This window comes from Zingiber officinale, chromosome 11A (assembly GCF_018446385.1).
Source record: "Zingiber officinale cultivar Zhangliang chromosome 11A, Zo_v1.1, whole genome shotgun sequence".
In the NCBI taxonomy this organism is placed as follows: Eukaryota; Viridiplantae; Streptophyta; class Magnoliopsida; order Zingiberales; family Zingiberaceae; genus Zingiber; species Zingiber officinale.
Window position 1 is genome coordinate 86,596,291 of NC_056006.1, and position 15,578 is coordinate 86,611,868.

Below are 15,578 nucleotides of genomic sequence, written 5' to 3' on the forward strand. Positions count from 1 at the left end.
GAGTGAGATCATGTACCTTACTTACCTTACTTGGTGATACTCCCCCTTCGTCGCAACTTTCTTCTCCTTCTGAGGTTCCTCCCCCTTCATCTGTGCTTATCTCTGAGCTTGAGTCCTCTTCGAAGAGATGCTTGGCCATCAGTGCTAATCCTGAGAAGGCTTCGACTTCTGATTCGGAGGACGTCGAATCATCCCAAGTGGCCTTCAGGATTTTGTGCTTGGAGGAATTTGACTTGTACTTTCCCTTCTCTTTGTCTTTTGTCTTTGGCTTTATCTTTGGGCAGTCATCGTTGATGTGCCCTTCTTCGTTGCAATTGTAGCACCTGACTGTCCTTCTATTGTGTTGATGCTTCTTCGACTGCGATTTAAATTTATTAGTTTTAAGAAATTATTAAAACGTCTTACCAGTAGTGATGCTTTGGTTTTGTCGATCGACGCTTCGGAGTCAGGATCGTCCTTTTCGGCTTGTAGGGTAATGTTGAGGTTCGACTTCTCTACTTGTTTAGGCTCTGCAAGTCTAGACTCGTGAAGTTCGAAGGTAGAAAATAAACTTTCTAAACTACTTACATCAAAGTCCTTAGAGATATAGTAAGCATCTACTAAGGACGCCTACTCTGGAGTCCTTGGGAAGGCGTTTAGTGCATACCGGATGGAATCTCGACTTGTTACCATTTCGTCGAGATTTATTTGTTGTGTTATCAGCTCCTTGATCCTTGCTTGGAGTTGCGCAACCTTCTCGTCGTTGTTCATCCGGATATTTGTTAGTTGTGTCCGGAGGACGTCGCGCCTTGCTAGCTTCGCTTCTGAGATGTCCTCGTGGACCTCCAGGAATTTATCCCAGAGGTATTTGGCGGAGTTGTAGCTTCCGATTCGACTTACCTCCTGGGGCGGCATAACACTGAGCAGGTAAAATTCTGCCTTTCCGTTGGCCACGCAATCAGCCTACTCCTTCTTCATCCAGTTGCATTCTTCTTTGTCTTTTGGCGCTGCATATCCATACTTCATTATTAAGAGTATATCAAATTCAGTTTTAAAAAATACCTCCATTTTTCGCTTCCATGTAGCGAAGTCTCCGTCGAACTTCGGGGGATGAATGTTAGCTCCGGCCATTGTCTTGATCTTAGTGCTTCAGTTGGCGGTTAGTCCTTCTGATGCGGTCGGGCTCTGATACCACTTGTTGGTGCAGCGGGGCCGGCAAGAGGGGGGTGAATTGCCTGAAAATATAAAGTATACCCTCCTTAACGATTTCAACTCAAGTAGTGAAATAGTAATAAGATGATAAAACAAAAAAGATTTAGAAAGAAAAGACCAGGAATTGACTTGGTTACAACCAAGAAGGTTGTTAATCCAAGGCGATGAAAAGTGCACTAAGAAAGTCTCTTTCTCTGAAGGCGGAGAAGCCTTTTACACACTAACTGCTCAGAACTATTGCTAGGAATGAATACAAAGTTGCATGCCTGAATTCATGAATATTTCCTAGCTCCAGGGGCCTTTATATAGCTCCTGGAAAGTCTATCCCGAGGGTCCAAGGCGCCTCCAACAAGGTCCAAGGCGCCTCTAACCAAGTCAGCGGATAAAACTTTATCTGCGCTCAAACGATCACTTTTGACCAGATGAAGGCGCCTTCATCAAGTCTTGAAGGCGCCTTGAGCAGAGTTTCCAACACACTTGCTTCTTTGCTTCAACTTCCGAAGTTCCGTTCTTTTGGGTGATTCAGGGCAACCGAAATAGGGCTCACTCGAACCCAATTTTCGGCCTTCTTCTCGAGCAGGCTTCCGTCCCGGCTTTACACCCCTCGAACGTCACACACATTCTTCTCGCCCATCGGTGTACTCTTCCGCAGCTCTCTCGTCCTTCTGACGCACCGAGCTGGTTGGCTCCCTTCCCGTGCTGTCCTTCTCGCTAGCTGCATCTTCCGCTCGACTTCCTGCGCTCCTAAGCTCCTACACACTTAGACACAGAGATCAAATAACAAGCAGGACCTAACTAACTTGGTTGATCATATCAAAACAACCACGGGGTCCAACATGGACAACATACCACAGTTAGTGAGTTTGGAAGAGAATCAAGCCTTGTCAGCATTACCATCTATTGAGGAGCTGAAACGAGTGGTATGGGAGATAAGTGAAGATTGTGCAACTGGTTCGGATGGTTTTTCTGTAGCTTTTTATGTGGCCTGCTGGGATATTATAAAGGAGGATCTGTACCATGCTATTTTAGAATTTTTTTCAAGGGGGTTCCCTCCCTAAAGGCATGACAGCAACTACAATTATACTTATTCCTAAAGTTGACAATGTGCAATGTTGACAAGAGTTTAGACCAATTAGTTTATGTAATGTTTCTAATAAAATTGTATCTAAATTATTGGCAAATAGGTTGAGCTTGATGTTGGATAAAATTATATCTCTATCATAAAGTGGTTTTGTGGCTGGAAGATTAATTTCTAATAATATTTTGTTAGCACAAAAATTCAATCATAAGATGAACTATCACACTAAAGAAGGGAACTTAGTTTTGAAATTGGATATGGCTAAGGCATATGATAGAATCCAATGGAGTTTTTTGTTTAGAGTTATGGCGGCTTTTGGTTTTTCTGACAAGGTTATTGATATAATCAAGAGATGTATTAGTGATTGTTGGTTCTCGGTGAGAATTAATGGACAGCTGTCTAGTTTCTTTCATTCAAAAAGGGGTTAAGGCAAGGTGATCCTATATCTTCTTTACTTTTTATTATAATGGCAGAATTTCTATCAAGAGGATTGGATGATTTATTTGTTAAATATCCTCAAATGTTTTTTAAATCTGGATGTACTATGAGGATTTCTCATTTAGCTTATGCGGATGATGTTATTCGGAAGTTTTTGGACTTTTACATGACTTCTTCGGGCCAATCTATAAATGTTGCAAGAGTTATTTTTATCCTTCAAAATCGATTTCTACTAATAGAAGGGGTCATATTGCAAGTATTATAGGTTTTAGGGAAGGAACTGCTCCAATCATGTATTTGGGTGTGCCAACATTCTCTGGTAATCGAAAGTCAATTTATTTTCAGCCTCTTTTAGAGAAAGTGAGTGCAAGGTTGCTTGGTTGGAACCTTTCTAGGCTTTCTCATGGAGGTCGACTCATGCTTATTCAAAGTGTTTTGTGTTCGGTGCCTCTTTATTTAATGCAGGTTTTGCTCCCTCCTTTATCCATTCTTCATCAATTAGAGATGATATTTGCCAATTTCTTTTGAGGTTCTTTGGGCTCAAACAAGAAGCCACATTGGATTAATTGGGATGATGTTTGTAGACCAAGATTGGAAGGTGGATTGGGGATACGAAGGCTCTCGGATGCTGCTACCGCATTTACTTTGAAATTTTAGTTTCGATTTAGGGAGCAAAAATCTTTTGGGCAATTTCTATGTCTAAGTTATATTGTGGTGGTGTTTCTCCATGTGTGGTTCCTTTAAAAAGAAATGCTTCCCCATGTTGGCGTCGACTTATGAAGTTACTGAATTATGGAGAGAATAATATAGGTTGGATTATTGGAAAAGGTGAAATTAATTTTTGGTGTGATAATTGGTTAGATTGTGGTCCTCTCTATCTTTTTTGCCCAATTTTTGGTAATCCGGATAGCAGAGTTGATGATTTTATTTGTAATTTGGGCTGGAAGGTAAATGAGCTTCAAAGTTTTGTGTCGGAATAGATTGTTGATGAAATTAAGGAGGTTGCTCTGCCTAGGGGAATTTCTAGTGGGGCAGAAAATGTGGAAGAGGCTGTACAAAATGGTGTGAGGGATTGTATAGTATGCAAGCCATCTTTGGATGGAAAGTTTACTATGAAAACTGCTTGGAAGGGTATCCGGAAAGACCAGCTACAGCCTGGAGTTGGGCAACAACAAGGAGTTTTGAGAGCAGTTTGGAGCAAACTTATTTTGCCAAATATTTCTATTTTTGTTTGGCGTTTCTTAAGGAAGCGTTTACCTGTGGATGAAGTGCTGCAAAAGAGGGGAGTTTATCTAGCTTCAAAATGTTATTGTTGTGATTTTGTGGAGTCTTGGGATCATTTGTTTTATCATGGAGCGATTGCATTAGAAGTGTGGAGGTATTTTGCTCAATTGTTTGGAGTTGATAGGTTTTTGTTTTTGAAAATTGGAGAAGTCGTCGGTCTTGGTCCTATGGTGGTCATGTTAGGGAGGCTATCCCATTCTTGATTATATTGTTTTATGGTGTGCACGAAATGATGTTAAGTAGCATGGGATAAGAATGGCTGCTAAAAAGATTGTTTGGAATGTTTCTCGGTATCTTATTTCTGGTATGGCTGCGGGGATCATTAAACCAGGGCATTGGAAGAGCTTTATTATGGTGGCTCAAAACTTGGGGTTGCTGGTGAAACCAAAAACTGTTAATACTATTTCGGTGGTGACATGGAAGAAACCAAAGGTTGGTTGGTTCAAGTTGAATACAGATGGGTGCTCGAAGGGGAATCCAGGCTTATCTTCTTTTGGGGTTATTATAAGAGATCATAGTGGTAATGTTATGATGGTAAAGTATGGATTAATTGGAAGGGGTCGAATGTAAGGACAGAATTGATGTCAATTCTTAAAGGCTTGGAATTATGTGTAGAAAAATAGTTTTTCCCGATTTGGCTGAAGTTTGATTTTTTGATAGCTTTGAAAATTCTATCAACTTCGTATTTTTCATGGGAATTGCGTAATCTGATATGTAAAATTAAATGTATTATATGTATGTATCAGGTATGGTTTTCTCATGTGTATAGAGAAACTAATGCAACAACTGATCATATTGCTAATCAAGCGTTTATTTCACTTGTGGATGATGGATTGAATGCTCCTCTTGATTTGTATACAGATAGAATATGTTATAATCATGACATTGATAAGGAGCTTCCTGGAATTTGCAATTTGGATAAGAGTGGCCTTCCATATATTCGATTTTCTTCAAAAACAGGTTAGAATGAAGATTGGAGACTTGAACCTGTGGCTGAAAAGAATAGAATCCTTGAATGATTATTGTGAATTTGGTGTTTCTTTCAGGTTAGAATTTTTTTATGAAATTCTTTTGGATCTGATGGTTTTCTGCTCTTGTGGTATTTGTGTTTGGAGGTCTTCCAAAAGGTTATGTGGTCTATGGGAGGTTGTTAAATATGAATGATGTATTTATTTCAAGGCTGTTGTGTATTGAATATAAAGATAGTTGTGGGATGCTAAGAAGATATGCTGGGCAAGTTTTCTTCGTGATTTGGTAATGTGCAAGATTTGGAGGAATTAATGTGATTGGCTGTGGAATTCTTAGTGTTCATTATTATTGAGAGAGTATTTTATGGAGTATCTTTTCCTTATTGATACTATCTTGTGTCGTTGGTTTTCTGGAATTATGCTAAGATACTTATATGAATTGCTGGTGGGATTTCTAGTCTGGTGACTTATGAGGGTTGCTGAATCTGTACTTGGAGTTGTTTGGTTCTTTTCTGATGGAGGGCAAGTTTCTGTAGTATTTGAAGTGATTTATTTTGTGGATATTAGGATATGTAGTTGGCTTTACTATGGTTTCTTGATGTTGAGTTCGGTGGTGATGGAGGTTTTGATTGCAGAAATTTTAAGCTGTGAATGTTTGTTAGGTGTGGGGGTCTAAATTGTTGTTATTCGATGCAAGTGTTTTGGAGCTGCTTTGTGTCTATAGAGAGCGTTGATTGTAGACTTTTTAAGCTGTGATATGTTTGTTATGTGTGGGGTTTTAAATTGCTGCTATTTGGTGTAATTGCTGCTATGTGTGGGGCTTTATATTGCTGCTATTTGGTGTTATTGTTGATGCGTGATTGCGTGTAGGAAAATTGAGATTTTGCTGAGCTGATGTTGCTATTGGCTTCCTCAGTGTTGCTGTTGCGTGCTGGTCTTCTTTTAAAGAAAAGCTGATTGAAGTTTGTTGGCTGTGATATTACTGCTGGGGTTCGTTTGGCTGATTTTTCTTTTGTCTAAATATGAAGTGAAGTATATGTTTTGCTTGGGTAAAAATATTGGTTTTGGTAGTGTTCGGTGGATTTCTTTTGTGCATGTGGATTTTTTCTAGTGAGCTGAAATTCTTAAAGTGCTGTCAGTATATTTCTGGTTTAAAAGGGAGTGCTGGTGGAATGCTTTTGTCATGCTAGTGAGTAGTGCTGGGATTTCTATTTTGGTTGCATCGAGGCTATAGGATTTTTCTTTGTGGTGGAGGTTTCTGGTTAGTGGAAGAGTTGAGAGTTACTTCATGAAGATATGTTGACTGATGCAGATTATTGAATGATGTTAATATGGTTGCTGAGTTTCTTCACAAAGATGGAATATTATAAGGCATCTTGGATTGCAGGGTGAGAAAAGTTTTGTCTTTTTTGGCTATGGAAAATTGATAGAGTTTGCATTACTATAGAGATCATTAGAAGTATTTGGAGTCGTTGTAAATAAGCTATACTTGAAGGTCAGGTTTGGTCCCCCTTCTAGTATGGTTTTTCTTTTTTTAAGACTTTATCTTTGCAAAAAAAAAAAAAACTCATGAACACTCTTGTACTCACTTGTATTCAAAACTACATTAGAAGGTAATAAATTAATTAAAATTCTAGTTACCTCCTTGTCTACTTCTAATTACTCCCTTTGCTTCTCGGTCCAATACCAAGATCGGAGGTATTTTCCCTTCTTATCGGTTGGAGTCTTAAATGACTCCTCCAATGTCATCCAATGGTTCGTCTCCAAGCATGACTTCCAATAACCAAAGCCTTCGCACTCATATGGAGGTGGGATCAGGATGTCCCATCTGATAGGTCCCTCAAACTCCATCTTCTTCTCTAGTAGTTGCTCCTTTTGGCAATTAGTCCAACAAAAAGTGACTAAGCTCTGATACCACTTGTTAAGACTTTGATATCCGCTAGAGGGGGGTGAATAGCGTCCCATCAAAAATGTCGCTTCCTACACTCATTAGTACGCATAGCGGAATACAAAAACAAATATTAACAAGAGAAAGTAAACCTAACACATTGATTTAACGTGGTTCGGAGATAAAGCTTCTACTCTACAGCTATCCGTAAGGTGGACGATCCTGATCCGTTGGTGGATGATTTTCGAAGAACTTCTGGCTAGCTCGCGTAGCTCCTTGTGGGTGGAGAAACCTCACCAGAACTCGCACAAGATCATACTAGATCACTTGAGTACTTGTAGATTCTAATTAGGGTTAACCACCACTAATTTCATCAAAATGTCCAAGTACCTCATGCTCTATTTATAGAGCTTGGGAGGAAAACACCAAGTTATTTTTTTGGCCACCAGTCGACTGGTACAACCACCAATCGACTAGTCCTAAGTGAAATTTTGTTGTTACAAACTAACGGTCGGCTACCAGTTGACTGATGAAAACATCAATCGACTGCTATAGTAACATTATAGTAATGCTATAGTATTGCTATATTAATGCTACAATACATGGAATTTTACCCTGAGTACAGTCTCTCATGCACTCGTCTTTGCCCGCACAACTTAGACCTAGCCTTCTAGCATCTTCCATCAGCCTCGTGTTCCTCAGATGTCTCCCAATCCTTCACGTCTTGTCTTCTGGAGCTTCCATCAGCCTTGTCGTTGTTATTAGATCTTCCTTTGCCAAGAGGTTGTTTCTCCGCTACAAGAAAACATGGCTTCAGAAACGGATTTTTAAAACGAAAATAAAATCTGTTTCAGATTTTTATAAATCAGAGACAGATTTGATACGGAATTATTAATCCGTTTCATTTTAGTAAATTATAATTTTTTTAAAAGAAAATAAGACAGAATTTAAAACACATTTGAAACAAAATTACATATAAATTTTTATAAACAAAAATAAATATGAATTATAAACAAAATTTGAGACGGTTGAGACGGTATAATTTCTGTGACAAATTTTGTTTATAAATTAATTAAAATTTAAAACAGAAACAAAATCTATTTCAAATTTATATAAATAAGATAGACAGATTCTCTACAAAATCCTTAATTTATTTAACTTTAATAAAATATAATATTTGAAAAGAAATTTAAAATGAATTTTGATACGAAATTATATATAAATTTTATAAACAAAAAATAAATATGGATTATAAACGGAATTTGATACCGCAAAATCTCTATTACAAATTTTGTTTAAATATTTAATGAAAATTAAAACGGAAATAAAATCTGTTTTAGATTTATATAAATCATAGACAGATTTGATACAAAATTGTAAATCTGTTCACTTTGATAAAATATAATATATGAAAAAACTTTAAACATAATTTAAACCAAATTTAATATGAAATTACATATAACCTTTTATAAACAAAAATAAATATGAATTATGTTTTCTAACCCTTCCTCCTTGCCTTAATTTGTCTTTGGTTTTAGTAGAATAGGTACGCATTCTTCTTCCCCCACCTCTGATTTTTTTCTTTTCTCATTGTTGTTGGGGCCATCTCATGCGACTGCAAGGTTGGTCGCAGCTGCGAGGTCAGCAGCGACTGTGAGGTCGGTCGCGGCTACTAGAGGTTGACTGTTGTTGCTTCTCATGGCCACAAGGTTCGCGACCGCTTCAATCGACCCCCTCATGCAACTGAGAGGTTGTGCATCCTACGGTCCCTGGATGTCGCCTACTACAAGTATGTGATAACTAGCATTTTAATACATTATTTCCCCCTATATTTTAATGTTTTAATCCACTCATGTGGTTAATTGTTGATTCTTATCATGTTTATTAAGTTTGATGCATATTATGAGTTTTGTTATAATTCTTGTTATTTTTATGGATTTCTACTTATAATTGTACACTTTTTTTTTTTTTTGTAGGGATTGAACTCAAGTTGGACCAAATTAAACCTAAAGACTTGAGTCAAGGAGAAGTCTAATATAGAGAAATATGAGCCATTGGATCAAATATGAAGTAAAGTAATCAAAGGACTCCGATCTAATTAATTCTAGTCGTTCATCGAGATCTGGTTGATTTTGGTCGATCTGTGTAGATCTGGGATTTTCCGAGCCGTTCACTATGATCTAGCCATCTTGATCATTCAACTAGTTCTAGCCGATCATGACCGTTCAATCAGATTTGATCTCATCCATTCACCTAGATCCGGGCCAATCTTGACCGTCCGATCAGATCTGGGAAAATAAGAGTGGATGAAGCACAGTTTGTTCATCTATTCTCTGCTTCCTCACGCAATCGTTGCCAGGACGCCGCCCCTTCTCATCGAACTCCACCTTCAATCGGTCGGCGAGTTCATCTACCACTCCACCTCCGACCGATCGATCCTCTCCATCTCGCCCATCTGCATCCCGTCACCCTCCTCCATCCCGGCCTCATCTTCTTACCGACGCGAACGCTGCCCAATGCTAACTCCACCACCACCGGCACACCAAGGAAAGGGGTTTTCTCCCTCTGGTCATCGCCCATCGCGCATCTCCTTCCTCTTCTCATCTTCCTTCCACGATAAGCCTTCAAGCTTCCAACAGCAGCTCCACCACATCTCTTCCATATCCGCTCTTCGATCTACGAGTTTTTGGGCTTTCCCAGCTTCGTATTCGATCTGTACAGCTATCTTCTTCATCCATCTTCGATCTAGCAGCCTTCTCTTCTTCGCCAAGTCCGCAGCAATTCCCTTCACCACCAGACAGCTTCATATGCACCTCACAGAAATTGGGTTGTTTCTTTTATCATGGATGTGTGTTGATGTTTTTTATTGAATGCTTGTATCAAACTTGATCTTCTTTAATTAGATTGAACACACTTGATTTTAATTGTTTCATGCACACAACTTGTTTGATGAAATGTTCTAATCTTCTAATTCGTGCATGTAACGTGTTCGGTAAAATGTCTCTTTCAATAGTTTGGTTCAATTTGAGGCATCTTAGTTTGCTTAACTCTTGCTTTGTATTGATCTTTCAATTGCTAAGTTTTATGCCTTCTTTTAAATGCAATTAGGTTAAGTTAGTGTCTTCATTTAAATGCAGTTAGTTTTATGTCTTCATTTCTATGTTTAGTGTGTATTGTATTTTAAGTTGTTACATATTGTTTCCTTATAGCCATAATATTCTAATTAATTTGTAGATGAAAATGAGGTTATCTGGAGGCAATCAAGTTATCCAAGAATGATCCGTAATTATTTAATGAGGTCATTCTACTTTTCCATATTCTATTGTGACTTATGTTTCACTCGTTAGTATCATGCAGGATACCAAGAGTAAATGTTGCATTAGCCACAACAACCGAGAGCAAATGTTGCATTCAAAACCATCTTTTAATCTTTTGGTAGGTACTATTTACTTACTATCTGCTATAGTCTTGTTTATTAATATTACAGGATTATTTCTTAGCAATATTTATAGTTTGTGTGGTATTGTGTTTGTGGATACTAAGATTTTTTAGTTTATGATTTAAATTAATTAATGTGCAATAAGAAGACCAACGAGTCTTTTCTATTGTCTTGTATTTGATTTTGTTATATGTACTTAGAGATTCTAAGTTTAAGATTCAAATTCAAAGAAAATCCTACTTAAGTATTTGTTCACATTGACCTAATTTTTATGGTTTTGTTATGCCTATTGTTTCAGAGCCAAAAGAGTCTTCATGACTTGCTGATTCTTTAGCATTGACAACTAACTATGGACTAATTAGTGGATGAACATTGATATTGACTATGACTTTTGTACCATTTCAATTTATTTATATTAAAAATTTTGATATTGTAACACTTACTCGTTTCATGTTTTGATTTGTTAGATTGTCTCAACAAAATTGGTTGGTTCGTTAATTTGTACAAGAGAAGCAATTTCTCTCATGGAGTTCGAAGACAGGGAGGGTCGTGATAGACAATGTAATATAAAAATTAGATTACTTATGGTAAGATGTAAAAATTTGTATAGTTGTTTATAATTTGATTATTGGTCAAATTTATTTGGATAATGTAAATATTTATTTATTTTAATGTTAATTGTATGATACATTTGGAATTAGGAATTATTTCTTTTTAATAATTTTAATTTATTTGAAATGAACACTTGTTTTAATATATTGATGAGAAATATAATAATATTTAGTGATAAATTTAAAAATAAAATTATATACAGATTTATAAATGGAATTGTAAATAGATTTATAAACAAGATTACTAACAAATTTAAAACAAAATTAGAGACAGAATTTACATTTAAAATCAGTTTTATTTTGTTAACTTAAAAACATATTTATAAATAATTTTTTTATCCGTTTCTAAAATTAGAGACGGAATATTTCCGTCTTAAGATTAGCTACGGGGCTTTCACTAACCGATTTTTGAGACGAAATATTTCGTCTCAAACTTTCTTTAGAGACCGAAAAAGGACTTTCATAGACAGATTTTTTCATCTCTAAAGCCCCGTTTTCTTGTAGGTACTCACAATACATATTAAATACAATACTAAGCCTAACTTAAACTTTTGCCTAAATATCAAAACCTAGGATACTCAGATTGCTCCAACAAGTGGACCCTTGGATTAGTTACCTCAAGGAGGTGGATACCAAGTAAAATCAAGGGTGTTAACATTTGCTTCTAGTTTTTCGCTGCAACTCATCATCGACGAAGCGAACTGAGCTAATCACCCCCCTCCCCCCTCTAGCTCGTCGTAGTGTCCTAACAAATAAGAAGTCAAACGGATAGACTTTTCACTTGAGGGGAGCTCTATGGTCCTTTGTTTGAGAGGGAGATTGCTGGGGTTAGATGGTTACAAATAAAGTCCCACATTAAAAATACACGAGAAAGATCATGAGCTTATGAAAGAAAAATAATTCCATTAGTATGAGACCTTTTCAGTAAATCTAAAAATAAAACTATGAGGGTTTAGATCCAAAGTAAATAATATAATACTATTATAGAGATATCTAAATTCCTTCGGTCCTAATAGTAATAACCTAATTGCCTTTTGTATAGTGCAAGTATTATAATGTATATATATATGCAAATCATATTATTTCTTCATGACAAACACTAAGCAAGTTGTTTTTTAAATCAGGAAAAAAAATAAACTTAATATATTTTCTCAATATTTTTAAACTTAGTTTAAAAGCAAATTTCACCCATTGTTTCAATTTTGTGAGTACGCATCACCAATCATCACTTCATCATGATCGATTTTAAATAAAATGAAAAATAAATTTTTTATTACCTGCCATGTATTTGCTAGCCCCACTGTCTAGGTACCACATTTCATCAACCTTACTATCATTAAAAGTAAACAATAAAATTTTTTCATTCTTACTTTGATGAATAAGGTTACTTTCAGTTTGCTTGTCATCTTCTTGCTTAAACCAATAATATGCAGCTTTATGTCCAAGCTTATGGTAGTGGTTACACTTGATATTAGGGATGAGCAATCAACCCGTCAAACTAACCAACCCACTCATACTAACCCAAACCGAACTGAAAAAAATAATCTGCCAGATATAGGGCCGGATGTAGGGTCCTGATATTGTATTATTTGATCTAGTAGGGTCGAATAGTTTTTTATCCCAATAACTTAACCAACCCGATCCGCGATCACCCCTACTTGTAACAACTACTGTTGATAAACTGCTACACATTGTAACAGCTACTGCTGATAAGCTGTTACACGTTGTAATAGCTACCACCAATTAGCTGCTACAACGTGTAATGAGTAACGTCTATTATCATTTTAAAATATTTTATTTTTTTATTGTATTTATATTTATATTTTATATTTTATTAGATATACGGTCGGAAATCTAAATAACTGACAAATCATCAGATATCTGATACATAAGAACCGCTGGATATAGGGTCGAATATAGGTTCTGATATTGCATTATCTGATCTAGTAGGGCCGGATAGTTTTTTATCCTAATAACTGAACCAACCCGATTCGCGATCACCCCTACTTAATATAATAATTTTTAGCTTTGTCTTAAAATTTGAAGCTTTGATTTTCATTGTTGTTATTTTGATGATATTATCGATTATTTCTTCCTCTTCCGTGAGAACTTGAATCACCATGTCCTCTGAATTTTTTGCCCTTGTCGCGGACGAACCATAACCTCTAATAAAAACTTAGGATTTAAGATTATTGTGATGAGAAAATAATAAATTAATCTTCATTTTCAGAATGCCTCATAGATCCTTTAAAGTGATGCTCTACAAATCTCTCCTTGTTCGCTCAATAACTTTTAGAATGCCTTGTAAGTCCTTCGAAGTAGACCTGACCACGGTTCGGAACCGACCGACGGTTCGACGGTTCGGAACCGCCGGTTCGACGGTTCCAGGCAGGTCGACCCTTAACCTTAACCGCCCAAGACGGTTACGGTTCACGGTTCAGAACCGCCGGTTCACGGTTCGATTCACGGTTCGTCACGGTTCGCCACGGTTCAAGATTAATATGTTAAAAAAAAATAAAAATTAAAAATTAAACATTAAACATTAAAAATTAGAAATTGAAATTTATTGAAAAAAGGACTTGCACTTATTTAAGTTGTCTACGTATCCCTTTAGGGGAATCAAAGCCTACGAAGTTCTTTTACATTTTTATCCTTTTACATTTTCATTCACTTCCATTTCCTGTTCCTGTCGTATTTGTTCCTTCAGTATCAAAATCTTCAACTTCGTCATCTGAAAGTTGCATTCCTTGGATTCTTTTCTCCACTTTGGTCCAATCGTCCAGTAATGCTTGGGCTTCCAATGAGTCGGGGAGACAAAGTTGATCATCGTTCATCTAATATGTTACCGCAGGCACTGAACGTCTGCTCCACAGCAACAGTTGACACTGGACAAGCTAAAATTTCTTTTGTGATCACGGAGAGAACGGGAAAGCTTTGAGCCTTCTATGACCACCACTTTAAAATATCGAAGTTTTCGCTATCTGCTTCATTAAAATCAAAAGAAGTCGTAAAATAATTCTCAAGTTCCTGTGTGGAACTTGAGGATCCTCGTGGACGTTTTGTCCGTTCTTTTAATAAGAGTTGTGCTTTTGTAAGTTTTAAATTACTACTAGTAGTTTGTTGAATTTCAGAAATATTAATTTGTGTTCCATATTTTACATAATATTGATTATAAATATCATATAAATAAATTCTAACATTATATATAATATTAACTGGATTAGGGGAAAAAGAATCTTTAATTAGAATTAAAGCGTCATAATATAAAGTTAACATTTCTTGTAAAACTTCTAATTTAAATCTAGAATCTAAAGCAAATGCAATTAAATAAATTTCAGGAATTAAATAAAATTATTTTTCCCATTTAGTTTTCATAGCTAAGATGCAAGGAGATAAAGATTCATTATTAATATATTCATTTAAAACTAATACTATATTAGAAAAATTTTCTAAAACTAATTGAGCAGTGGGATAATAAACACCGGAAAGTTGTTCGGTTGCATCATTAAATACTTTTAAAATTTCACAAATACTACTACAAATATTCCATTGTTGTGAAAATAAATATATATTAGTATTAGTATTTTGTGCAAAAAATGAACATAATAATTCTTTATATTGAAATGAATCTTGTAATAATTGGTATGTTGAATTCCAACGTGTTGGTACATCACATGGAAATTTTTTAGGTCTCATTCTATTAATTTTACAAAACCTACCCCATTATTTCATTATAGATGGATGAGACCATAAATAAGAAATTGTAATTCTAATTGGTTTAATATAACTTTCTAAAATTTTTAAACTATCTTGAACACATAAATTTAAAACATGGCATACACAACAAATATGAAAAAATAAACCTCCAATAATAGGTTGACAAACAAATTTTAGATCATCTATACAAGCGGTATTAGAACTAGCATTATCTAATGATATTGAAAATATTTTATGAGTTAAACCATATTCTTCTAAAATTAAATATAATAATTGTGCGATATTATGAGCATTATATGATTAATCAAAAACTCTATAAGCTAATAATCTTTTTTGGAGGTTCCAAGAGTTATCGATCCAATGGCAAGTCACACCCATATACGAATGTGTTTGCCAATGATCACTCCAAATATCGGAACATAAAGAAATTTTATTATCTAATTTACTAAATTCATCAATTAAATTCTTTTTTTCTTGTTTTACTAATTTTTTAATTGTACGAGTAAGTGTAGTCCTAGGAACACGTTTAGCACATGGATTAAGAGATTCTTTACAAAAATCTTTAAATGTGCATTTAGATCGAAAACTAAAAGAAAGATGTTTTATGGAAACAAATTTAGCTAATGATTCTCTTAATTTATTATCCGAATATAAAAATAAACCGGAATTGGTACTACCGCTAGTTGAAGAAAATCTTGATAATTGTGTTTGAAAACGGTCGAGTCCATATTCCGTCGGGTGCTTCGTTTCTACATGTCGTTTCAACGACCCATAGCCGCCGCCGGCTTGGAATTTGTAGGAAGCATTGCAGTGCTTACATTTTACACGCATTTCTCCCGACAGAAGAGTGACCTTCTCAAAATGTTTAGTAAAAATAGAACACTTTAGAGGAGGAAGTTCCCGAACCTTAGAAGTAATTGAATCGGTACTTCCTTATGTTTCGGGTGTCGGATTTGGAAGATGC

The 15,578-nt window shown here is 35.8% G+C and overlaps 1 long non-coding RNA gene across 1 annotated transcript; it reads left to right on the forward strand.

The window, feature by feature from the left end:
* The first annotated feature begins 9,192 nt into the window (after nucleotides 1–9,192).
* Nucleotides 9,193–10,859, forward strand: LOC122032075. The gene is made up of 2 exons (XR_006125952.1): nucleotides 9,193–10,282; nucleotides 10,754–10,859. It is a non-coding gene; the product is annotated as an uncharacterized LOC122032075 (long non-coding RNA).
* Nucleotides 10,860–15,578: the final 4,719 nt, after the last annotated feature.